Source organism: Papilio machaon, chromosome 26, assembly GCF_912999745.1.
Source record: "Papilio machaon chromosome 26, ilPapMach1.1, whole genome shotgun sequence".
Classification (NCBI taxonomy): domain Eukaryota; kingdom Metazoa; phylum Arthropoda; class Insecta; order Lepidoptera; family Papilionidae; genus Papilio; species Papilio machaon.
Genome location: NC_060011.1, coordinates 5,343,365 through 5,369,209, shown reverse-complemented (window position 1 = coordinate 5,369,209; position 25,845 = coordinate 5,343,365). Strand labels below are relative to the sequence as shown.

The 25,845-nt window shown below is 34.9% G+C and overlaps 1 protein-coding gene across 1 annotated transcript in view; it reads right to left on the bottom strand.

Annotated features, from left to right (window-relative positions):
- LOC106721202 (dipeptidyl aminopeptidase-like protein 6) overlaps positions 1-6,431 on the bottom strand; it is a 56,606-nt gene extending 50,175 nt beyond the window's left edge. Inside the window, exon 1 of the mRNA XM_045684539.1 lies at positions 6,196-6,431. The gene's annotated coding sequence lies outside the window, so the exon portion shown is untranslated. The remainder of the gene's footprint in view (positions 1-6,195) is intronic.
- Positions 6,432-25,845: the final 19,414 nt, after the last annotated feature.

The following is a 25,845-nucleotide window of genomic DNA, read 5'->3' as shown; positions in this document are numbered from 1 at the left end:
TACCATCATCTTTTCTTATCATCGTAGAAAAAGATATTTTAGTAAACACTTTGAAATTCAATACAAATCACATTCACTAGACTTTATTACAAAAGAGATAGACGTTTTGACAGACACGGCGACGCTTCGTCTCATTTCTTAACAACGTTCAATATTTCTCTCTTAAATTTCATATTATTGTTTTTTCTTTACAGATTATCTACGATTACGATCGTTACTAAAACAAAGCTTAATACTTTCTATTAAATTATTATTAACCATTAACCAATAAATATAAACTCATTTTTTTGATGTCATCTAATAATCGACTCATCGAGTCATCTATCTGTCGACCGCGACACCTTCCGCGCAGAATGTAAAAAAAAACTTAGTAGTCTATTTGTTCTTTCAGACGTTGAGCCATTTTGGACGTACATTCTAACAAACATCCATACATATAAACATTCGCATTTAACATTAGTAAGAAGTCAAATTACAACTACATTTTAGATTTTTTTAATTAATTGATAATAGCGCCATCTATTGGTATTACTACAAAGTCACGATATTACTAAACTAAATAATAAATTGTATAAATATTAGTATTATATTTCAAAAAACCAATTTACAATTTTATATTGTATTGGTTCAATATTTACCTGAAGCAAGCAAACGCGTATAATTCCCTAATCTAAGGTAACACGGGGATGACAACATGTTCCCGAGAATCAAGTCCCATGAAATATTCATTTTATTCAACCAGCTTTGATTGCTAAGGGTGAGAAGCAATTCTCTACTGTCGTTACATCAGTATTACGATATTGCCATCTCTCTCGTGCTCTTTAGGAAAAAAGAGACAACTTTATTATATGTTGGTAACACTGTGGCTATGTGGAACACTACGGCTGTGGAAAGCCACAGCTTTCCAGAGCCGTAGTACATGTTACAGGAACATCACGTCTCTTTTACTTTCATTGAAAAAAAAAACTTGAGAGGTGTCAAGTGACACCCGGATGGAACGAAGTTCCTTTCAATTAATTAGTGAAGGAACCAATGTTTATTCTATGCATAAAAAACTTGAGTCTTCACAAGAAGTACATTTTATTTCTATGAATTTTCGTTATATATTGTCACGTCGTTGCCATAGCAAAAAGTGTCGTGACAATTTTTCGTAAGAATTTTTTCCGTCTAGCCCCCTTTCACAACGCGCGATAAGGAACTTCGTTCCAAAAACATGCGACAATCTGTATCTGTCATCTACTGTGTAACCGGCATGAGTGTTACCAATGTTTTTAAGGGTTTTTTTGTCAGAGGAAAACTCGTAAGTTTTTGTACAACTATTCCGGGAGTGTTAGTTGCAATACCACGATCACATAGAACACAGGCGTCAAGTGGGAGTCATTCCGCGTTTAATTTAATTTTTGTCCATGTTCCCTTTCCACAATTTTCTTACAAGGAAGGGATGGGAAGTGTAGATAGAAGGTTGATTACCCATAAGAGTGGACGCACTGAAAATGGATATATCCTCTTTCTGTCCATCCCCTTCCATATTAAAAGGTAGACGACGCATCTTCGAATGCATGTCCATGGGCAGCAGTCACTACGCTATTTTGGTGAATTTAAGTGCTTGATCGTTTACCACCTTATTTCATAAGTACTATGCTTAATACTTTAAGAAACACAAAGGTAATTTATGATGTTAATTTGATATTAATAATATAACTTTGTTCGCGTGACTATTGTTTCAGTTCAATGCACGGAATAACGTTATAACAAAGTTCCAGTGGTGCGTGCCGCTACAGCGAGTTACCTTAATATAAATATTTATATAGAAATTATTGCCAACAATCATATTATTAATATGTTGGGCGATCACGAAATAATTTGCTGGGAAACATGAAAATAATTGCGTTAGTAAATTGTTATACGAAGCATGCAATCGGTTCAAAGAAGGCTTATATTTTCAATTATATATATATATATATATATATATATAATTATATAACACAAAGCAGAAGAACAAACAAATTCAATTTACCGGCTGTAAAAAGTGCGCTTGGTATGAGACAATTTAAGTTCCTGGCCCCTTATGTATATAATGTGGTAGATAAAAAGTTTAAAATCAGGTGCAAGAAAATGTACCACGTGAAGAGGACTATAAAAAAGTGGTTGGAAGATCTTAATTACAATGATTGTGAACAACTATTTCAATATAATACTTAATAGACATAATATATTTATATACCCTAGCTTTCAGCATTCATACAATTACAAATACACACACCCATACTCACCCACACACACACACACACACACACAAACACCCCCCCCCCTCCCCACAACACACACACATACACACACATTTACACACGAGGGTCTGAGCATACATACATACCTACACACCCATAGTTTCTTTTTGTTTGTTTTTTTTTTTCTTATTAATGTTTTTAAAATAATTTAATTTCTACTTTAATTAATACATTTGTTATACTCATTGTCTATTTTTTATGATGCAATAGAAAGGGAAGTCATTGGCTCCTTAAATACAGGTGAACCTAGTTAAGGAGCCAAGGCGATACTGATGTTGTAATCATTTAAGTATGCAATAAAGAATCTTTATTATTATTATTATTATTATATATAGTAGCTTTTGCCCGCGACTCAGTCAGTGCAGTATTTAAAAAAGCTTAATAACTAGCCAATATTTTCTTCCAGACTATGTTCTAAATCTGTGTTAAATTTCATCAAGATCCATTGAGCCGTTCCTTCTAACAAACCATCCATTTCTTGTCTGATTAGTTTTTTTGCTTATCAAAAAACCTTTTTATTTTTGCTACTTCATGTATATGCTTTATTGTTAGTTTAAAGTAAAAGCCGTGAAACTCTATTCTAAAATTTACAGATTATACATTTGTTAAAATCTTGTTCTGCGACGTAATTACTGCAAAACGGATGAGAAATAGCAAAGAAGGCAGCATTTCTAACGCGAATCCAACAGCTAAGGAAAATTATTTACTTCCCACATAAAATGTTAAGCTTGATAAACGACCTCATTTATCTTCTAGCTCTTCCTGTTAAGCTATATTTAGTACTAGGTAGTTTCAAGTTAACTTTAAAATAAGCAATATAAAAATACGCAAAAACTTTTACCCCTTTTTTGAACTTGAACCCAAGAAAATTACGGTAAGGGATGAACGTGTTACGCAGTTAAAATTAACGCTAAGAAGTGTATAAAGGCTATTTTAATTAAAAAATATAACTTCGCTATGAATTATAGTCGAATTTTAGAAAATGGACGACCAACAGTTTAAGTTAAAAAGCTAATGTCCAAAAAACGAAAGTGGTTCAGAGTTGAATAGAAATAAGTTGTGAATTTCTATTGAAATATTTATTTATTGTCTCAGTTTTTCTGATATACTCAGTCTTTCAATATACTCGTACAAATGCTTTGGAAATAAATATAGATAAAATTCATTTAGATAGGTAAAATAACATAAAAATTTTACATATTTAAAATATTTGAGTGTTTGCATGTATATAAAGAAAAAAAATCATATTTCCTACATGTGATGAACGTACAATAAAATTTTTGTCTGTCTGTCCGCAATACCGCGTTTGTTCCGGGTAAGACAGACGTGAAGTGGAAGTAATTCCTCGTTTCGTCTGATGAGTGTGGTGCCGGAGGCCTAATTTTAGTCCTCTTTCCCTTCCCACCCCTTTTCTTATAAGGAAAGGATGGGAAGGGGAGGTAGATTTGATGGAGGAGGAGATGCATATCAAGGTTAAATATTCTCTTTTTGTGCGTCTCCTCCTTCGTCGATTGAGTGTAGGTAACGCATCTGCAATTGTTGATGTCTATGGGCAGCGGTCGCTTCGCCATTTCGGCGAATTCATGTGGCCGCTTGCCCGTTTGTCACCTTGTAATATATTAAAAAAAGTAATCTCCGGAACGGCTGGACCGATTTGGACAGGACTTTGACTAGAAGGTAGCTGATACACGCAGACATATTACAGGCATTTTTTCTGGCGCTGGTAAAGTCGCGGGCGACCCCTAGTACATAATAAACTTTGATATTAAATGCAAGCTCGTATTCCGCGTACTTATGTTTGAAATGAGCTCATTGACGTTCGAATGCGATCCAACTAAAATAACTTGCACAGAAATAAATGGCCGCATGAACTGAACCCGAAACCGCACTCCAGATATCAACACTTGCATTTTACTAATATTATAAATGCGAAAGTTTAGATAAATGGATATTTAGCACCTAACTGTTATCTGGATGAAATTTAGAACAGATAAGATTACAGTTTTGAATAACACATATGCATCTCGGGCAACAGCTAATAGATACGTAAAAATACAGCTAAAAGTACATACACAATTTTTACCTTTTATGCGAATGCAACGACTTAGAAAAAAGTTTAAGAAATACCAACAGAATGGGATATGTCTTTGACATTTCATGACAAAAGAAACCGAACACAGAAAAACTAATAGCAAAATATAAATTAACTAACTATTGCCTGCGATTCCGTCCGCGCGGAATTAAAAACAACATAAAAAGTAGCCTATTTATTCTTTCAGACTATGTTCTACATATGTGTCAAATTTCATTAAGATCTGTTGAGCCTTTCTGGAGAGTTCCATCAAACATCCATCCATCTAAACTTTTGCATTTATAATATTAGTAAAGTAATTGAATACTTTACTTTGTTTATTGCTTTATATTATTAGATGAATTTAACAATGTTGGAAAACAGAAACAACTGTTACGAATTTGGACTAAACAAACATCTATTTTGCTGTGTTTATAATAATTTGTGTAGTTTGCGTCATACAAGGAAAGGTTAAAGATGTATCTACTACGAAATAAAGGTTTGTGCGTATATTATATCTTCTAATATATAAAATTCTCGTGTCACAGTTTTCGTCACCGTACTGCTCCGTAACGGCTTGACCGATTCTCATGAAATTTTGTGAGCATATTCAGTAGGTCTGAGAATCGGCCAACATCTATTTTTAATACCCCCCCCCCCATTTTTTTTAACTGCGCGCGGACGGAGTCGCGGGCGACAGCTAGTATATATATATATATATATACGAACAAACTAAGTAATTAATTTAATAGCCTATGTGTTCTTCCAGACATCTATGCCAAGTTTCAGCAAGTTCCGTTGAGCCGTTCTGGAGATAACTTCAAAATCCATCCATTCATCTTATTGAATCTCATCATATTGAACTTAAAGCATTGCTAATTCTCACTCTATCTTCTTCTATTGACCTAAGTCAGAATTAAAAATAATAATAATAACAATAATTGATCTTAAAAGTAGATAATTTGGCCATGGGGGGTTCTGTGGAAACGGGTAATTTTGGAAAAGGGGGTCACTTGTCCAAAATAGTTTGGGAATACCTGGGCTAAACATTCGCATCTATATATATAAAAGAAAGTCGTGTTAGTTACACTATTTATAACTCAAGATCGGTCGAACTGATTTAGCTGAAAATTGATGGGGAGGTAGCTTAGAACTAGGAGACGGACATAGGAACTTTTTTATCTTGTGCGCATTTTTTTTTTTGAGTCGCGGGTAAAAGCTAGTTTATAATATTAGTAAGATAGATAGATAGACATTGTGGTTAGGAATTAATTCTGTTTCGAGATTAGATTTCCATACAGAGCGCAGTCTTTTGTCTAATTACTGCGGAGCGCGTATTGTGTACCTAGAGCCGACTGTCGAGGCCCAAGTGCAGGAGTCTAGATATGTTAGATTGTTTTGTTCTAGATTCTCTTTATTTCTATTTCCATTGCAGCTCTCTATTTTATGTTCAAAATAATACTTGGAATATATTAAAATAAAATAAAAAATGTAAGTTCTGTAAAAGATTCTTTTTTCAAATACTGTAAAATTTTTGTTTTATTTCATTTAGATATATTATATTAGAATACACTTTAAGTAATATTCTGAATCATTCCAGATTAAAATGATGGAATTAAAATTATCATTTGTTTGAAATGAATTAAAATAAAAATAAAATTTATTTTTAAATTGTAAATTAAATAAAATTATTAAATTAATTAAAATTAAGAAATTTATTTAACATTTTCTCTGTGTATTAATTATCATTTGTATTGCCTTCCTTATAACACTAAAAATTAATTTTAAATCATAATTAAATGAAAAAAATTATTTATAACTAAAAACAACCCTTACCTGACGCAACCCTCTGGAAACAGTCTGTTTTATTTTTAATATTCAACCTCTTTTAGAGCGATCCTGTACACTTGTTTCACAACCTATTTTCATCTTAATATTACTGTACTCTTAAACAAAAAAACACGACACACAAACGTCTCAAATAATTAACAACAAACAGGTTAACCTAATTGATTAATTATCTCGAATAAAAGTCGATTGTTCTAATAACTGAAACACATCCGTCCCACGCGAATTTCCGACGACGACTGAACCGAACTGAGCTGAAAGTTCCCAGTTCCCAGTAAGTCAGTTCCTGCGCGATGTTGCAAGCGCGGGGGAACTCTGCCTAGTAAATGCAGTCTCCAATTGGAAAGATTTTAGTAGGCTATTGGAATACTCCATAGTTTTTCCTGTTCTGATGTATGTTTAAGCTTACAGGAGATAAAAAGAATGGATGCGGTTATTTGAAAATGATTCTTATTTCTTTGATGTTAAGCGACAAAATCGACAACACTATTTTTTATTAGCGCTTAGTATGAAGCTCTATGTTTATTACATGTTAAATTATTTACCGCTTATTTTAAACTGTGAAATTATAAAGATAATCAAACCAAAAAAATATTTATTTTTCTTTTTTTTTTGTGTACGGAAGGTTATTTCATTTAAGTATATGTATATTACTTTAGTAAATTCCCTTCTTCTTCCCATTATTGATTATGCCGACGTTTGTTTTATTGATCTAAATACCGACTTACTGAATAAGCTGGATAGACTACTTAATAACTGCATACGATATATTTATGGTCTTCGCAAGTTCGATCATGTGTCGGATTTCCGATCAAAACTAAAATGGCTGCCCATCAGAGAACGTAGGAACGTTCGTATTCTCTGCACTCTTTACTCAGTATTAAATGATACAAATTACCCCACTTATTTAAAAGACTTCTTCAAATTTCTGTGTGAAAATCACGAGCTTTCTCTTCGGTCCTCTGATAATCTCTCACTATCCGCGCCTATTCATCACTCGTCCTTCTTGGATAAATCCTTCTCTGTGACAGCTGTTAGACTGTGGAACGATCTTTCACCTAACATTAAAAGAGCCTCCTCCAAAATTATTTTCAAGCGCCTGATTCGGCATCATTATGTTATGAGACTCCATTCATAAGTAGCCTTCTCGCTGTTATCGCTTATTATTGTACTTATTAATCTAGAGTTTTTATTTATCTTATTCTTTTTCTTCTACATGTACAATGTTTTATCAATATTATATACAATATTTTATTTATACCTATTTATTTCTAATATATTACTGTATTACATAATATTGTATTAGTAAAATAGTATCTTCAATTCATATCTGCCCTGCACATAATTATACTTTCCTCTCATATACCGGATGACTGGTAGAGAATGCCTTTAGGCATTAAGTCCTCCTTGTACTTATAAAAGTGCTAAAGAATAAATAAATAAATAAATAAATAAATATATTTTTAATCCTGCTTGGCCAATGAAATGTCGTTCGGACCAGAAATTACACATTCAGGGACTGTTTATACCTCCCAAGGGGGACATTAGGATTTGCGGACCCGGATTGTGACGTAACTTTAATATGGCCTGGATTGTATTTTCCAAGTGAAAAGGAGGCTTAAGTCGTTAAATCGTAATTATATCTAAGTTACTTAAATATTTAATGTTAATCCAAAAGCCATTTAGAAAAAATATTTATGGATTTGTTTGAGTGTAATACTCAAGCTGAGCGGTATTAAGAGCACACAAAGAACGAAGTTCCTTATCGCGCCTTGTGAAAGAGGGCTAGACAGAAAAAATTCTTACGAAAAGTTGTCACGACACTTTTTGCTATAGACGAATGAGCGCTACTTCACCATGGCAACGACGTGACAATATATAACGAAAATTCATAGAAATAAAATGTACTTCTTGTGAAGATTTAAGTTTTTTATTCATAGAATAAACATTGGTTCCTTCACTAATTAATTGAAAGGAACTTCGTTCCATCCGGGTGTCCCTTGACACCTCTCAAGTTTTTTTTTTAATTATTATTTCTTTTAATAAACAAAAACTGAACAAAACCTTTTTTTTTTTCAAGTTTTTATTCTTTAATCATAGTTTATTGAGGTTTTGTGAGGTGAGTGCATTGTTTCCCTATCTGATTTAGTACCCACTCTATGACCTTGAGTGCGTGAGAGACCTACACTTAGTACTTATTATCCCGGTGTTAGAGCTATATATTTCTAAGTTATATAAGTAACTATATGTTTCTAAGTAAGGTTCTGTTAGGAAATAGCAAGGTATACATCATGTGATTACATACTATTACAAGCTCTGTTTGCGAACGCTGTCACGATAAACGCCCCTCACAACTCTTTCTACACACGATTCGTTCACTTTGCAAAGAAATGTACAGTAAGTACTTTTTAAAATTTCGTTATAAATAATATTGTTTTAGAATGAAAATCAAACTAATTTTCTTTTATTACTACAATACAGTGTAAACTCTTTATAACGAAACTCAAGGGACTGAGCATTTTTGTCGTTATAGAGAGTTGTCGTTATATGGAGTGAACAAAAAACAAGCAAATTAACAAGATAACATAACATAAACAATAATACCGGTAATATTTAGTGTCTACAAATATGACCACATTTCTTCGTAATAGAGAATGGTGTATCGCTATAAAGAGTGTTTCAATATGTGGGTTTTAACGCAAACCAACCAAGTTGGGCTCACTTCAACGTTACAGGGAGTTTATTGTTATAAAGGATAACGTTATAAAGAATTTACACTGTATTTAATAAGACATTTAATAATAATAATAAGACATTTAATCCGTTCAAAGACATTACAACACTTATAATACAATTAAAACAATAAAAGAAAATAAAACCTAAAGATCACTAATATAATTAAAACTAAGGACACGAAAAGTAATGTACATAAAAAATAATAATAATAATAATAAACAAATTATAACTAAGCGTTGCAATGCAGAACAGATAGGGCCTTTGCTCAGCTGTATGTTTCTTTGCCATGGGGCAGAAACACTGATATTTAAAATGAAAAAGGTCGATTGACTATATGGTATACCGAATTTACAATTAGTATAAGATTTCGATCCAGCAATTTTGACTATTGGTAATCACAAAGGAATCCGTAAAAACTTCTTTTCTATCAATTAAATAAAGTGTTATGTAATTCTTACACTGTACGAGATGTTCACATTTTTATACATATACTGACTGTAAAAAAATCCCACATTTTTTCCGACATAGCAAATAGATCGTTTGGTTGGAATATAGGCCATAACTTCAACATAACGACTGTTGCTTCAAGCGTTTCAACATATTGAAGTAATTAAGTACGCGTTAGTCTTTTATTTATTGCTAAAAGTTAGTTTTATATTTATGCCATTTTATCACAATAGATGGCGTTTATTTTTAATTGTATGCCAGTATTCGATTTGAAATGTACAATATCGTGTGAAGTTATTATTGAAAATAATATTTAGCCATTAAATAAATTAAAGCTTAAAGACATTTGTGAATTAATATGAACAATTTTGCTAAAAGCTGGTGCACAGCCATGCGTATTTTATGCTTTGTATTCGCCGGAGTAAATAAATAAGAATAACTTTTACAGCTACAATTTTTTAATCTATATATATATATATAAAAGAAAGTCGTGTTAGTTTTACTATTTATAACTCAAGATCGGTCGAACTGATTTAGCTGAAAATTAATGGGGAGGTAGCTTAGAACTAGGAGACGGACATAGGAACTTTATCTTGTGTGCATTTTTTTTATTCCGCGCGGACGGAGTCGCGGGTAAAAGCTACTTTATAATAATAAGTGAAGTCATTGAATTTATAAATGAATATGCTTCAGAAGGAAAAATATGCTATCAATAAATTATCTTTCAATTACATCCTACCTCAAAAAATATCTCTTACTCTATTTCTGTACTCCTGGTATTTCTGAGAATATATCTATAGTCTACTTTCTCTGTAGTCCTGGTACATATAGGAATATCTCTACTCGTGCCCTGCATTCCTAGTACTTCTAAGAATACATTTATAGTCTGTCTTTTATCTCTGTAGTTCTGGTACATTTTAAAGCGGGTCGATTCAACAGCTGGCATGGCACAGTTCAAATGGAGTGCATTCAAACAATGCAAGCATTATGTGGTAGCAATAACATTGCATTGTTATAAACACGTCTGGATCGATGCCAGAGTATCGTTATCCGCTCGCCAGACTGCACCGAATTAGTTACACAATCATTTGTTTAGTTAGTTTTAAGGCGACTTAAATTATACGAGCGATTATAAACTTAAAATCGGATACGAACAGCTGAAAAATGTTATGAAGACAGTGGTAGTCTTACCAGCAGTATGTCGCTGTTAGACGAATGTTGGACTTCACATTTTCGTGGTCACTAACGTAAATAAAGGGCCAATCGTGGTAGGAATACAAAAGCAAGTTATTCCTATCATTTCCTTTGTCAAAACTGAAATAATAATCGGGTTTTCAGCAATGCAAACTTAGAGTTAAATAGGAACATTTAATTCCAACTATTGTCAAGATAGTACCAACATTTTAACGTCAAATTTGAACAATTGGAATTTAGACAAGACATGGGTAAACTAAAGTTATTCCGGACAAAATAACATCACCGCAACCCGCGTCACTTTTCAAGTGTACTTATGTGAAAATTATCTGTAACAATAATTGTAGTGTACAGTCTTGTAGACGTTGTGGAATCGACGTCGGCCATTTTGAAAAAGTGTGAAAGGCGTTCGGCTTTATTTTCTATTTAATTCTACAAAATATTTAGGTTGGCCAATTTAATAGGTCACATTTGACATCTGTCAGCTTCACAGTGAGGTGAATGCTTTAAACCATGGACTTCAAAAATTTGTATTTACAAATTTTTAATTATAACTGAATTCTATTTAGAATTCAGTTATAATTAAATATTCATATTTTTCGTTCGATCTTTTATAACAGCCTTAGTGTTTGAAAACAAAAAGATTTCACTGGTGTAACATTGTAACGACGCGACGTTCGATTGACATTAAAACAATAATTAAGTAATCGAAATTTGAAAAGAGGGAAGCAATTGTGTCGTTCTAACTTCAAAAATATAAATAATATTTATTGTATTGTAAAAGACCGCCGTTACAAAATTAAGTTGTTGAATTTTGATGTAATTAATTACTGACATTGTTTTAACCAGTCCAAGAAAGTATAAGCAGGATTTAATTTTAGAACAAAAAACGTTAGAATATTTCAAAATAGGATAAAAATGGGATCGGAACTTAACCATTGAATTATCAGCATTGTTATATTTACTTTTTGTACCTTGTTTACATTAAGTTGTAAGTAGCTTAACGTCTAAGCCTATTTCTTTCCATAAAAACAAGAATATATACCTCCCTAATACTCTTATCATATTAAAATGGCCTCCGAAATAAGCTGCCACAATGTTTGCTTAATTCCTAAACGAGGCTCGCCTTTATAATTTATTAAAGCAACGGTCAATGTTTACCTCAAACCTAGTTAGTGACGTACATACGAGAGCACTAAAGTACTATCGACTAATCTAAAATATAATGCAGATTTCCTATTTTTTAGTCTAATGAAAAATTACCAAATAGGCTAGTCTAGTAACCTTCTTATCGTGGTATATCGTCTTTCACACAATCAATCCCTACTTTCTTCGGTCTCCCTTTCCATTGGTAGCCATTAAATCTTATTTCTTTGCAATGCAACTTAAGCGAATGAAAAACATGATCGAAAGCTCGATGAAAACTTTATCTTAGCTTTTAATAAGCTCGCAATAACAGTCTAGTATTTTATTGCCTCGGTCTTGAGAAACTTTTATTAACAGCGACCTCTAGCTTAGAAGTTTAAAAAGGTATACAATTATGTTTCTAAATAACTTCTATAATAATGTACGATTGCTTGAAATTATTTAGTTTGAGCAATAACGAAAATATCAACTAAACGAAGAGAGCATTTTATTATAACATAACGTAAAGTTAATCTACCATGCCCTACAATAATATAACCTTTTTTTAAATAAACCTTATTTACCTTTTGTCATTACATTCATTCTATTTGAAAAAAAAGATAACTATATTTTGTGGAATGTGAAACTCGCAGTAAAACCGAACACAACCTTGTAAAATTAAACAACATTTCCCGGAGGAATGTATCGAACGCATAGCATTAATTGAACACACATTGACACCTCACGCAATCACGAAATGTTTTAATTAAAAATATATTCCACTGGAAAATAATTAAAAAATCATACGTTAACTTGTAAAAATATAATTTATATTTTAAAATGTTATTGTTAAGTAATATATAAATGGCGAAACACTCACGTATATTTGTTCGGTGTCGGTACCGACTAGTTTTAAGCCGTGAGTGGGAATGGTATAATTCGGATGGGTTCGAAACTAATCGGCCCCCGATAGGCTCGAAGCTAGTCGGCCTCAGATGGGATCGAAACTAGTCGGTGCCAACACTGGTGGTAATTTGTAAATAATGAATATTACTCCGTAATCTGTGGATTTTTAATGTCATAAACTTACAAAAACATATTTGTCCTCTTTCTTTCTGTCATTCTGTCTTTATAATAAAAAGAGACAGACAATATGTTTTCGTCCAAGTGTTTTGTCAGAGGTAACTAATGGTACTTATCTAATATAGGTTTATCTTTATCTAATACTAGCTTTTACCCGCGACTCCGTCCGCGCGAAATAAAAAATAGAAAACGGGGTAAAAATTATCCTATGTCCGTTTCCTGGTTCTAAGCTACCTGCACACCAATTTTCAGTCAAATCGATTCAGCCGTTCTTGAGTTATAAATAGTGTAACTAACACGACTTTCTTTTATATATATAGATATCTAATATCGGTCTATTTCTAACTCAATAATCGATAACTTTTAGTTGATTAATGAATACATTTACTTGAATAAAACTTTGACAAAGTCCGCTTACTTAAAAAGTCTCAAATAACTTTAACTAAATATCCATTCACAAGGAAAAATCTGAGAGTTTTATCGTTCCAAAATTCCTTTTATTTACTTTCAAAACGCCAGTTTTTTCCTTCTAATAACTTAATTGATTTTCCTTGTACTGCGAAATTAATGACCCAAATGGTAAACGCTACTGATTTTTTTCTACAATCTTACTTTAAAATCATTGATTAATTAGTAGACTTATCTGAAAAACTACTGATCAGATCTTGACCGAATTTAAACTGTACCATACGATAAGTACTAACTATTGAAAAAAAAAAGAACCGGACAAAAATTTCCACTGGAAAAAACGTTATAATGTAACATTAACATAACACACATAATCATACAAACGATTTGAAAACCACATTTTTGTTTAAAATTTAAAAAGTACTAACCTTATTTATAAATTAATCTCTGTAATTTTTGGTATTCGACTATCAATTTATAATTGAAAAGGTATACGCCTAACACTTTGGGTCTATGACATGAATAAAACTCGATAACAAAATTAATGTTTGCGGCAAAACCAGGCTCGTTATTACCATAACGTTACTTTGCAATATTTGAGCGTTCCAACGAAAAATAATATACGCATTTTGTATAAGTGACAAGCAATATTAACACTATTTGGCTCTCAAGATAAAAAAAATATTAAAAAAGTGGATTTCTTTTTTAGTTTTAAATCTTTAGCTTTTAGTTTTAAATTTGCATTTTTGAGCATCTTTCGCTTTTAATTTTAAATTTGAAGGTATCTCCGGTAAGGCTCAATAGATCTTGATGAAATTTAGCACACATATAGAACATTGTCTGGAAGAACACAAAGGATATTTGGACGGAGAACGGAGTAGAGGCCGTTATCATACTAGAGTTATAATATTCATATAAATACATATCAATAAATATACAATTTATATATAAAGTTATTCCGCTCAAAGTAAATATCTATTCAAGAGAACACATCTTAAGCGTCTCTTCAGTCACGTCTCTATACATAATGCATCACAAGCGCCATCTACGTTGAACCTCGCTACATCGTAATGCTACGAGACGTCGTAAACACAATGATAGTTTAAGCACCTCAAATGTGTGTGTGTGAGTGCACCAAGTTGGTATAATACTCGCGCTTTTTTTAGTATTATTATGTTTAATATTTAATATTGTGGTCCGAAATAAATTAAATCTATGTAAAATATTCATTAGACATTACGGCAATCTAAAACTGTTACAATTTGTCATGAATACAAATCTTATATTTAACTAGCAGTTGCCCGCGACTTCATCAGCGCAGAATAAATAAAAAGTATCCGATAATAAGCAGGCATTCAAACGCTACTTTCCCGTCAAAGTCCCCTCAAAATTCGTCCAACCGTTTCGGAGATTACACGGAACAAACGGACAGACAGAAAGATAGCTAGAAAATTAAAAAATAAGCTTTTCGTTCTCAACAACGCAAATACATCATGTGTACGAAATATGACTATTTATTACAAACAGACACTCTTATTTTATTATATGTATAGTAACAATTTTTTATAATTGCAAAAAAAATGACGTCACAAAAACTGTCTCAACTCTGGTTTCAACCGCTTCTTAACACATATTGTCGTCTCTGTTTTTACAAAGAGAATGTGCGGGATGAAAATATGTATAAATACAAGTTTCAGCCCAATCGAAACGCACAGTAATAAGAACAATAGACAAAACTTTCTTTTAATTAACAGTATCTTTAAAGATCTATAAACAAAGTATATGAAGAAGAAATAAACTATAAGTTTGTGGTTTGAAAGCCACATCGGTTATAAAAGTTTATTACACTGAGTGGAAGTGTTTGAGGAAAGTTTATTGAAACTGTCGAGAATCAACAGGGGGTCGCTAGAGGGAAACTTTTTAAGTGTTTTCACTTTTACAACGAACACTTTGTTATATATCGTACTCTAATATTTAGAGTAATATTTTTTACTCTCATTTTAGAGTAATATTTTTTACTCTCATTTTTAGAGTATTATTTTTACTCTCATTTTTGAGTAATATTTTTTACTCTAATTTTTAGAGTAATATTTTTTTAAGTTTTTAGTCTCATTTTTAGAGTAATAATATTTACGCAAATTTTAAGAGTAATATTTTACTGTATTTTTAGATTATAAACGTTTAGAAACACTGATGCTTTTAAAATGGCAAACACATTTCTATTTTTTGTTGCAAATGTATCATCAGCGAAAACGGTTAGGAAAAAAAAAGATAATGAGAGTTTAGAGTAGGGGAGGTCACGACAAAAGCGAAAGAGTTCGTATAGGAGAAACAGAGTTAAGTGGGTAAGCTCTCTATGGTAGAGAGAATCCCACATAACTACCATATCCCCCGCAAGTCACGACGTATGCATAAAGCATTTCGCTCATGAAGAAAAAAGAGAATTTAAATATCCAGGAACATATATAATTGTTTATACGTGTATATAATCTAAAATTTGAGATATAAAAGCTTTCGAATTCAGTAACAAATCTAAAATAAATATTTTCAGATATAGCTTTCGTATTCCGTTAAAAATCTTAAATAAATATTGTTTATAATTTTATTTGTAATAAGGCTTCACGTTGAGCGGAGAGTTCCGATCAATAGCCGTTATGACAGCGGTGTTTGCTTTTAATATGGCCGCCTGCTACGCCATAGCAATCGCTACGCCGTCGCTACGTAGCTAAACTGTAGGTTAAAAGAATTTTTGTTTGCTGTTGCTACTTTTATTTTAACGATACCATTTTTCATTTAACTATGTTGTGATATGTTTCTTAAAATAAATTTTTCAACAATTCGTTAATTCAAAGTGTCAATCTTACTAATATCATAAATGCAAATGTTTAAATGGATTGGAGAGAGGCCTTTTCAACTTAAATACATAATAACAATACAATTAACTTATTTACGAGTATATATACATCGAAAAACTTTCAAGTATTATATAAAAATACCATTCATAAAGTACTCCAATATTTAGATTATTTTCTAATTAATGTATCCGTAACGTAAGGCACGTCAGGAAGTATGCGAAACGAGGATAACGAAGAAAATTTATAATAAATGGAATATATTACGTATAACCTAATAAATATGCGTCAAACTTTTAGATTGTTATTTCTAAATAAATTGTGTTATTTTTTATTTGGCTGATCATCATCAGCTCACTGTACGTCCCCACTGAGGAGGTCGGATCCTACCCAAAGTTGGGGGTGACTAGGCCATAATCAACGCTGGCCCAGTGCGGGTTGACTTCAACATGTCATTTACTTTCTTCGCAGATATGTGTGCATCGCGATGTTTTCATTCACTTTAAGAACTTTGGATAGATGTACATATGTAAATCGAAAAACACATTGGTATATGGCGGGATTCAAGCCCAGTATATGCAGATTGCAAGTCAAGTGCTTAACCCTTGAGCTATCGACGCTCGCCATCTTATTTAGATACGAATACCTAACTATAACTGAAATGTTCCTATCCTAAACTATCTTACTCTCTGCCTACATTTCGATCGGCATTACCATCTTTGGATCGAGTAAATTTGAAACAAATTTTTAAATTCATTCAATCACTGCAACAATAGTTAAAGAGCGTTTATCTTACTAATATTATAAATGCGAATGTTTAGATGGATAGATGTTTGTTAGAAGATATTTCCAGAATGGCTCAAAGGATCTAGCTGAAATTTGGCATAAATATAGAACATAGTCTGGAAGAACACATAGGCAACTAATTAAGTTTTTATTTTAATTCCGCGCAGAAGGTGTGCTCGCGGGCGACAGCTAGTCACCTTATAAATACTAAAACAAAACACTGAAGTGTAAAATTTTAAATTTAACTCAACATTGAGTAAGCTATCCGTGACTAAGATGATTTACTATAATTAATTGTAATTTGTAGGAGTAAGACCGAGAATTAATGAGATGTCTGAGTCGACCCTTGTGACAATAAAACCCCACTAAGAGCTCAGGTTAACAATTAAAACTTAACGGAGTGTCATTATACAATTTAAATCCGGATTTTGGATTATTCGACAATTTAACGTCAATTATATTAATTGAAGTGTAAATTTCTATGGACCTGAATTAATTTGTGGAAGGAATTTCTAAATCTTTATTTGAAATAGATTAGTTAGATGTGTGTTTAGGAAGAAAGAAAGAAAGACATTCATTTATTTAATGGAAAAGGTGTTCATTCGATATATGCTGCGTCGGATTTTCAATTAACCCTAAAATAGTTGAACAATAAATAACATTATAAAAATCTTACATTAAATTTCATTTATATTAATTACTAGCTGTCGCCCGCGACTCTGTCCGCGCGGAATTAATAAAAACTTAATAAGTAGCCTATGTGTTCTTCCAGACTATGTTCTACATCTATGCTAAATTTCATCAAGATCTGTTGATCCGTTCAGTTGGTACCTTCAAACAAACATCCATCCATCTAAACATTCGCATTTATAATATTAATAAGTCTCTACTTGCAATTTTATGTTTAAGAATTACAGCCCATTTCTAGTCCTCTTGTCGTATATCTTTTGTTTTTTCACAAGTTTTGTTCGAGTTTCGCGACAATGGAAACTGACTATAAACCCGTCTATCACGCAACGCTTGTTAAATTTAACGTGTAATAAAATTAACACTCTTCAACCTTTGTCACGTTCACAGTATATTTTAAACGTTGCGTTGTTATACTGAACACATTTTTTTTTCGGACGTGTCCTCACATAACGTTTGGTGGCATTTAAATATGAGTTTGAACAGTATACATTTATTCGTTTTTAATATGCAGGAAAAATAGATGTTTTTTTTTTTTACATTTTCTGTTCTGTTTTAGTATTATTTAGTTACAAAATTTTTTTGAAACTCTACGGCTAATTATAGTTTGCCCCCTTCTCTTATAAAAAAAAGCATATTTTAAACGTAATTTGTACTGATCCTTTGTTATATAAAGCTTGTTATATCCGTTAAACACTCCAAAAAAATATGCCAAAAATGACGACTTAGGCCCTTCGTCCACGAGGCAATTTAATCGCTAGGCGACTCACGCATTACGATGTCAGAGATTTGTACACATAGCGCGTCGACAACCTTCACGGAACGCGAGCATCCCGATTCTAGCGATGCAACCATACAATATTAATTTTCACATTTTAAGATGACTTGATCTAAAGCCCTTCGTACACACAACGTTGAATTGACGCAAGTGTTCTATTCGGTCAGCACAGGCATAATGACTACATGTCATGTGTAGATTTGATTCGCCATCTTGAATTATGTAGCGAATCTCACATTAGACCTCTATTACATTGTATTGCGTATGTCAGTTAATGACTGTAATCGCTGGGTTTCGAAAATGTATGGTGCCTTGTATACGAAGGGCACATTAGAGTACAATAAACCCACCAGACAAATACATAGAACATATTCAACACACTATCTTACTAATATTATAAATGCGAAAGTTTAGATGGATGGACGTTTGAAGGTATCTCCGGAACGGCTCAACGAATCTTGATTTAATTTGGCACATATGTAGAAAATAGTCTGGAAGAACACATAGGCTTCTAAATAAGATTTTTTAAATTCCGCGCCAAGGGAGTCGCGGGTGACAGCTAGTTTGATATAATTTTACATACTTACATTATAAATGCGAATGTTTATATGGATGGATGGATGTTTGTTTGAAGGTACCTCCGGAACGGCTCAATGGATCTTGATGAAATTTGGTATAGATGTAGAATATAAACTGGAAGAACACATAGGCTATTTATAAAGTTTTTGTTTAATTCCTCGCGGACGAAGTCGTGGACGACAGCTAGTAATAATATGTATGTAACATATTCTTCATTAAATGGTGTCTTATAAAATTTATCCATACATCAAATAGAATTTCCCGGAGATATCCGGCAAAGATCCGTTTCAATTTGAAAACGACGTTAATAGCTTGCAGGGTAACGGAAATGAAATTTAGAGATATATTACCTCTTACTTAAATGTCTTATTTGTAACTTTAATTAAGGAAATAATTCATTTATTTTAACATTTTTATTTGTAACTAGCTTTTACCAGCGACTCCGTCCGCGCGGAATAAAAAATAGAAAACGGGGTAAAAATTATCCTATGTCCGTTTCCTGGTTCTAAGCTACCTGCCCACCATTTTTCAGTCAAATCGATTCAGCCGTTCTTGAGTTATAAATAGTGTAACTAACACCACTTTCTTTTATGTATATAGATTAGATTTTAAAGTTACAATGTAGCAATAGAATATTTAATATTTTCAGGGTGAAAAGATTTTAAGTACTCGTAACGAAATTTTAATTATAATGTTACCTAATGACATATTGAAAAAAATCTAACTTTAATAGTTTCGGTGATATAACTGACTAGCTGTCTTCCGCGACTCCGTCCGCGCGAAATGAAAAAAAACGTAATAAGTAGCCTATGTGTTGTTCCAGATTATGTTCTACATCTGTGCCAAATTTCATCAAGATCCGTTGAGCCGTTAAGAAGATATCTTCAAACAAACATCCATCCATCTAAACATTCGCATTTATAATATTAGTAAGAAGTAAGATTAATAATGTTCTCCTTTTTTTGAAGTAAGTAAGTAAAACAAAATATTTAATCTAATTTGGTAACCGTTTGAAAGTAACAAAGCCATATTGTTCCTTTTGTAGTCTTGTAATTTTTGGATTAAAGGAAAATTGAAAGCTACCAAAGTAATTCATGTGTGTTGAAAACTTTCACGTATTGTTTAGATTGTTCATTGTTATATTAAAATAAGATTACAATTTAGATATTTTTGAAAAATATTTTACATCTTAGTAATATTATAAATGCGAATGTTTAGATGGATGGATGTTTGTTTGAAGGTATCTTCTTAACAGCTCAATGGATCTTGATGAAATTTGGCACAGTTCTAGAACATAGTCTGGAAGAACACATAGGCTTCTTAATACGTTTTTTTAAATCCGCGCGGACGGAGTCGCGGGCGACAGCTAGTTATAAATATTACCAAAAAAAAATAAAGACAGTGGACTTTGGTGCCAACATTTCATTAAATGTATATAAATATATTTTATTGCTTTAAAATAAAAAATATTAACAGTAATAATATGAACGTATTGGTATACAAGATACAAAAGAAATTACGTCAAATATTAAGTCAAAACTTTAAGGTTTATAAAACCTTGCGCGCCGAACCCAAGTGAGTTTGATAATGCCAGGGAGATGTTACATAACTTCCAACCATGTGATCTCGGGACGGATATTTCAGTACAGCATTTGAACTAAGCTATCAAAAATTCAGTGCAAAAATAATACTTTCCGAGACGGATATTAAAAACAAACGTATTGTATTGTTCCATCTAAAATAAAATGTACAGGAAATGAATGTTGTCACAGGTAGAGATTTATAGAGTTACTGTTTATTAACAGGGCTATCGTTAGAGTAGCGCTGTTGGGTAGTGGCCCAGGGCGCTGGACACAAAGGGACGCCACAAGTCTGCGAATGTCTCACATAACCCTATTGTTAGATATAGGGAGTAATGACACGACCGTTAGCTGAGTGCAGACTCGTTTATTCGCGTACTTGTCAAACTGACGGCAGACGCAGCAGCCGTACGTCAATGCGCATAGATTATGCGCTTACATATATAACATCCCTCCCCCCCTAGATGGATGTAATATACAATATTAAACACATATACAAAATAATACATACACATAAAATAGGAAATCACAATCTTAAAATGGTTGGAATAACAATAATTTGACAAAACATTATTAACTAAAACTTTCCTCATCCAACAACACAGGGCGCCTAACCCCTCTGGTCAGTGTGACATTGGGGTGGTTCAGTGGCGGCGTGGCCGGAGGCGAACATGCCTCTTCACCCTCCCCCTGAAGCTGAGCCCCTACTGTAATGTCCTGTGCCACACCTGGCTGTTGCGAGGAAGTCTGTCCTACAGGACTACCGATTGCTATATCGTCACAATCCCAGGTGTACGAATTATACCCGTTGAAACACATTAACTGATTTTTATGTTTTTTAACTTTACATAAAGAGGTATTGTCTTGTATTACATATAATACCTTCCCGAGTCTCTTAATTACAGTCCCTCTGAGCCACGAAGACTTTTGATTATTACCCGTAACCAATTTGTATAACACTTGGTCACCCGGAGAAAAATAAATTATGTTTTTCCCCCTATGTGCGTCTATTTGCGAGCGCTGTTTGCGTTCTGCAGCATCAGTGAGGCCGGCGAACGACGACGGCGGTGTTCTGGGATTCAATAAATCCAATCGCGACCTAAGTTTCCGCCCGTACACCAATTCAGCCGGGGAGAAGCCCGTGGTCGAGTGTACTGAGTTGCGATAATCAAACAGAAATTTCAACAATCGTAGCTTACTTTCTTTTGCTGTCCGGCTACTCAAAACACTACTTTTAATCCCCTTCTTTACCACCTTAACCAAACTTTCCGCTTGGCCATTACTAGCGGGATGGTAAGCTGGTGACGTTAGGTGGGTAATTCCGTTACTTGCACAGAAGCTCGAAAATTCTTGTGAAGCGAAGCAGGTCCCGTTGTCGCTTACGACCGTTTTAGGAAGTCCATAACGCGCGAAATAATCGTATAACCGTTCGATTACTGCATTGGAACTTGTACTAGTATTCGTATCGTATACCTCAACCCACTTCGTATACGCATCTACGACCACCAGGTATGAACGACCATTCAGTGGACCTAGGAAGTCAATGTGCACCCTGTAGAATGGTTGAGGCGGATATTTCCACGGCGATATTTTAGCTCGTGGCGGTGACGGCCTCAACTTGTTACACACCTCACAAGATCCTATAAATTTTTCTATTGCATCATCGATTCCCGGAAACCAAAACCTAGCCCTAGCTTCAGCCTTGGTCTTTACTATGCCCAAATGAGACGTATGTAATTCACTTAACACTCGGTTACGTAAGGACGCAGGAATTACAACTTTATGTCCTCTCATTAAACAGCCGTTTTCTACTGACAGCTGATTACGACATAAAAAGTAAATTTTTAATTTTAAATCAGCGATTTTAATTGGCCATCCGTTTAAAACGTAATTAACGACACGACACAATATCACATCTTTAGATGTTTCGTGTCGCAGCTCGCTGACGGTTATCGGTAGCGTTCCGTCCACCACGAAACAAACATACGCGGCCCTATCATACAGCGCCGCGGCAGCGTCTGCGCACGACGCGCCCCCTGCTTCCGCGGCCCCCGCGCCGCGCTCGCTCGCCCCCACCAGGCTCGCGCGCGATAGATAATCCGCGCTGTTATCAACGCTGCGAACATATTCTATATTGAAGTTATAAGCGCTGAGAAATAATGCGTATCGTTGGAGCCTATTGGCAGACACTTCTGGAATGCCTTTATGCGGGCCAAATATGCTAATTAAAGGCTTATGATCGGTTCGCAAAACAAAAGGGTCCGATCGACCGTATAAGTATTGATGGAAGCGGCGCACTCCGAAGATTATAGCCGTTGCCTCTTTTTGAATCTGCGAGTATCGTTTCTCCGCCTGCGTTAGCGTGCGCGATGCAAACGAGACCGGCCGCTCGGCACCGTCCCCTCCTACTTGCGATAAAATCGCGCCGAGGCCTGTGGGGGACGCATCCACAGTTAAAATAAGTTTAGCCTTTTGATCGAAGTGAGCTAGTACCGAATCCGATGCTAAACTATTTTTTATGGAAAGAAACGCGTCTGAGTGGACCTTGCACCATTTCCATTTACTATTTTTTTTCAATAATTCGTACAAGGGACTTAGTATAGTTGACGCGCCCGGTACAAAATTTCGATAGTAATTTGCTAGGCCTAAAAATGACTGAAGTTGACTTACGTTAGTCGGCCTAGGTGCATCCATTATCGCCTTAACCTTTTCCGGCGATTTCTTTAAACCATTTTTGTTGATCACATAACCCAGGTAGCTGATCTCGTCTTTAAAAAATTCACACTTTTCCTTCTGCAATGTAAGGCCGGCTTCCTCGAGCCTCTGTAACACGGCACCTAGGCGACTCAAATGCTCCTCCTTATTCCGACCGGTAACGAGTATGTCGTCGAGGAGACACAATACTCCGTCTAACCCTGACAATACAGTTTCCATGGCGCGCTGGAAAATAGCTGGCGCGGAGGACAACCCAAAAACGAGACGCGTATACTGATAAAGGCCCCGATGCGTGTTGATGCACGTCAACTTCTGTGACTCCTCATCGAGACATAGTTGGTTATACGCGCTCGACAAGTCTAACTTGGTGAACTGTTCGCCGCCGTGCAACTTCGAAAACAGTTCGTTAACCGTGGGCAGAGGGTATTGCTCGACGACGAGTTGTTTGTTTATCGTCACGGCATAGTCGGCACATATCCTAACGGAACCATTTTTCTTTAAGACCGGCACGATCGGAGACGCGTAGTCAGAATGTTCTACCGGTTTTAGCACCCCTAAGTCGACTAACCTATCAATCTCCTCGGTAATTTTGTCTCGAAGCGCGAACGCTATAGGCCGGGCTTTAAAGAAAATCGGTTGCGAATTTTCTTTCAAAAATAACTTAATTTTATACATTTTAAAAGTTCCTAAAGTGTCGGAAAATGTTTTGAAATACTGAGCCTGAAGTTGTTCTATTGAAGTAGGTGACCCACAATATTTAACCGGTGCAAGTTCCAGATTGAATTTCGAAATAAAATCCCTGCCGAGAAGTGCGGGACCTCCGCCGCGTACTACGTACACGTCTATGGCGCGGGTAACCCCGCCATACGATATCGGCGACTGAGACATAACACCTAAACAATGTATCTTTTCGCCTGTGTAACCCAATAATTTCTTTTTCGATGGACACAGAGATACCTTGCTATAATGGCGTCTATAACTGGGTTCTGAAATAACTGTCACGGCAGAGCCGCTGTCGATTTCGAATTTTAACCTAACCCCATGCAACTCAATATACTCCACCATGGGCTCCCCCGTGAAAGAACGGATATGATACAACTCACCGTCGTCGCTCTCGTCCGTCTCGGCTGATTCCACCTTACACAGGTTAACCTTGCTACACACACTTTTTACATGAACCTTTCGGTTGCACTTATTACCACTGGAATCAAAACAATGACATTCCGCACTCTTATGATTAACGTTGCCACAAGCGGGGCGCTTCGTCCTTTTACTACTGATTACACTGACACTTTGCTTTCCGTATTGTCCGATATCACCCGCAGCGTCGGTAGGTGCGATGGCGCCGACGCTGCTCGCGGCCGCTGCGCAGGCGACACTCGCCCGCGCGCATTTGATGTTCTCAGCCAGCTCCACCGCCAAGGACAAAGGCAGGCTGGCCAGATCCTTGCCATATATTTCCTCTTTCTCGATGCCGGGCAGCATGCCCATTACAAAGCGGTCCCTTACGGCTTCCTCCATGTTGCTAAAGCCACAATTCACCGTCAACCCTCTCAGCCGCGCCGCCCATTGTGTGTGCGACTCTGCAGGTTGTTGTACCGCCGTGTAAAACTTATGCCGCGCGCTGAACCCGATGTGTCTCGGAGTAAAATGCGCGTCGAGGAGGGCCAGGATGTCTTCATAGGGTAAATCTTGCAGCTCTTTCGGCAACGCCAAATCCGTTGCCAGCTTGTATGTACCCTCGCTGAGCGCACTGAGCAGTATAGCGCGTCGCTTCACTCCCGCCGCATCATTTAAGTGATTTATATCGTTCGCAATAAACCACAACGTTATGCGACTTTTGTACACCTTCCACGTATGTACATTATGATCGAAACACGATAAAACACCGAAATTCGACACTGCCATTTTTAATTTTCATATGTAGGTATTTCGAATCCTCGTCGCCACTGTTAGATATAGGGAGTAATGACACGACCGTTAGCTGAGTGCAGACTCGTTTATTCGCGTACTTGTCAAACTGACGGCAGACGCAGCAGCCGTACGTCAATGCGCATAGATTATGCGCTTACATATATAACACCTATTAACCCCTCCCCTGGGATAAAGAAATAAAAGATGGCGTTGTAAACATCGAGGGCGCTACTAAAGCTGGAAACATTCTATTTTTAAAAATTCCAACCTCATGTGATGAGTTCGCCTACTAGTAGCAATACCTACTACTAGTAGTTGTGACGCTCGGTGTGCTTGCTAAAGAGTAATTTTGACGTCGCACAAATTGAACATTCTCTCCTCGTCCTACTTTTTGAACAACGCACTGCGAAATTCCAATAGGAAATGAACGCGTAATTTCCTGATCGATTTAAAAGCCTACGTAGCATTTTCACTATCCTAACATTTGTGAAAAAATGGAGACTTTAATTTTTCATTTAATCAATTGATTAGAGCAGAATTAAATACTAAAACTAAACGTAGAGGCACTCTAATCGACCACTTAACGACTCTGAGTACGATAGTAACATCTTTAAATGTTAGTCTTATTAAGGAAAAACGATACTTTATTATTAAATGACCCAACTCAGCTAGGCTACCGTAACATGTTGGTTTCCATAAAATTTAACGCAATAACAAATATCCGCGCTATCTGTACTTTAGTACGCATTTAAAT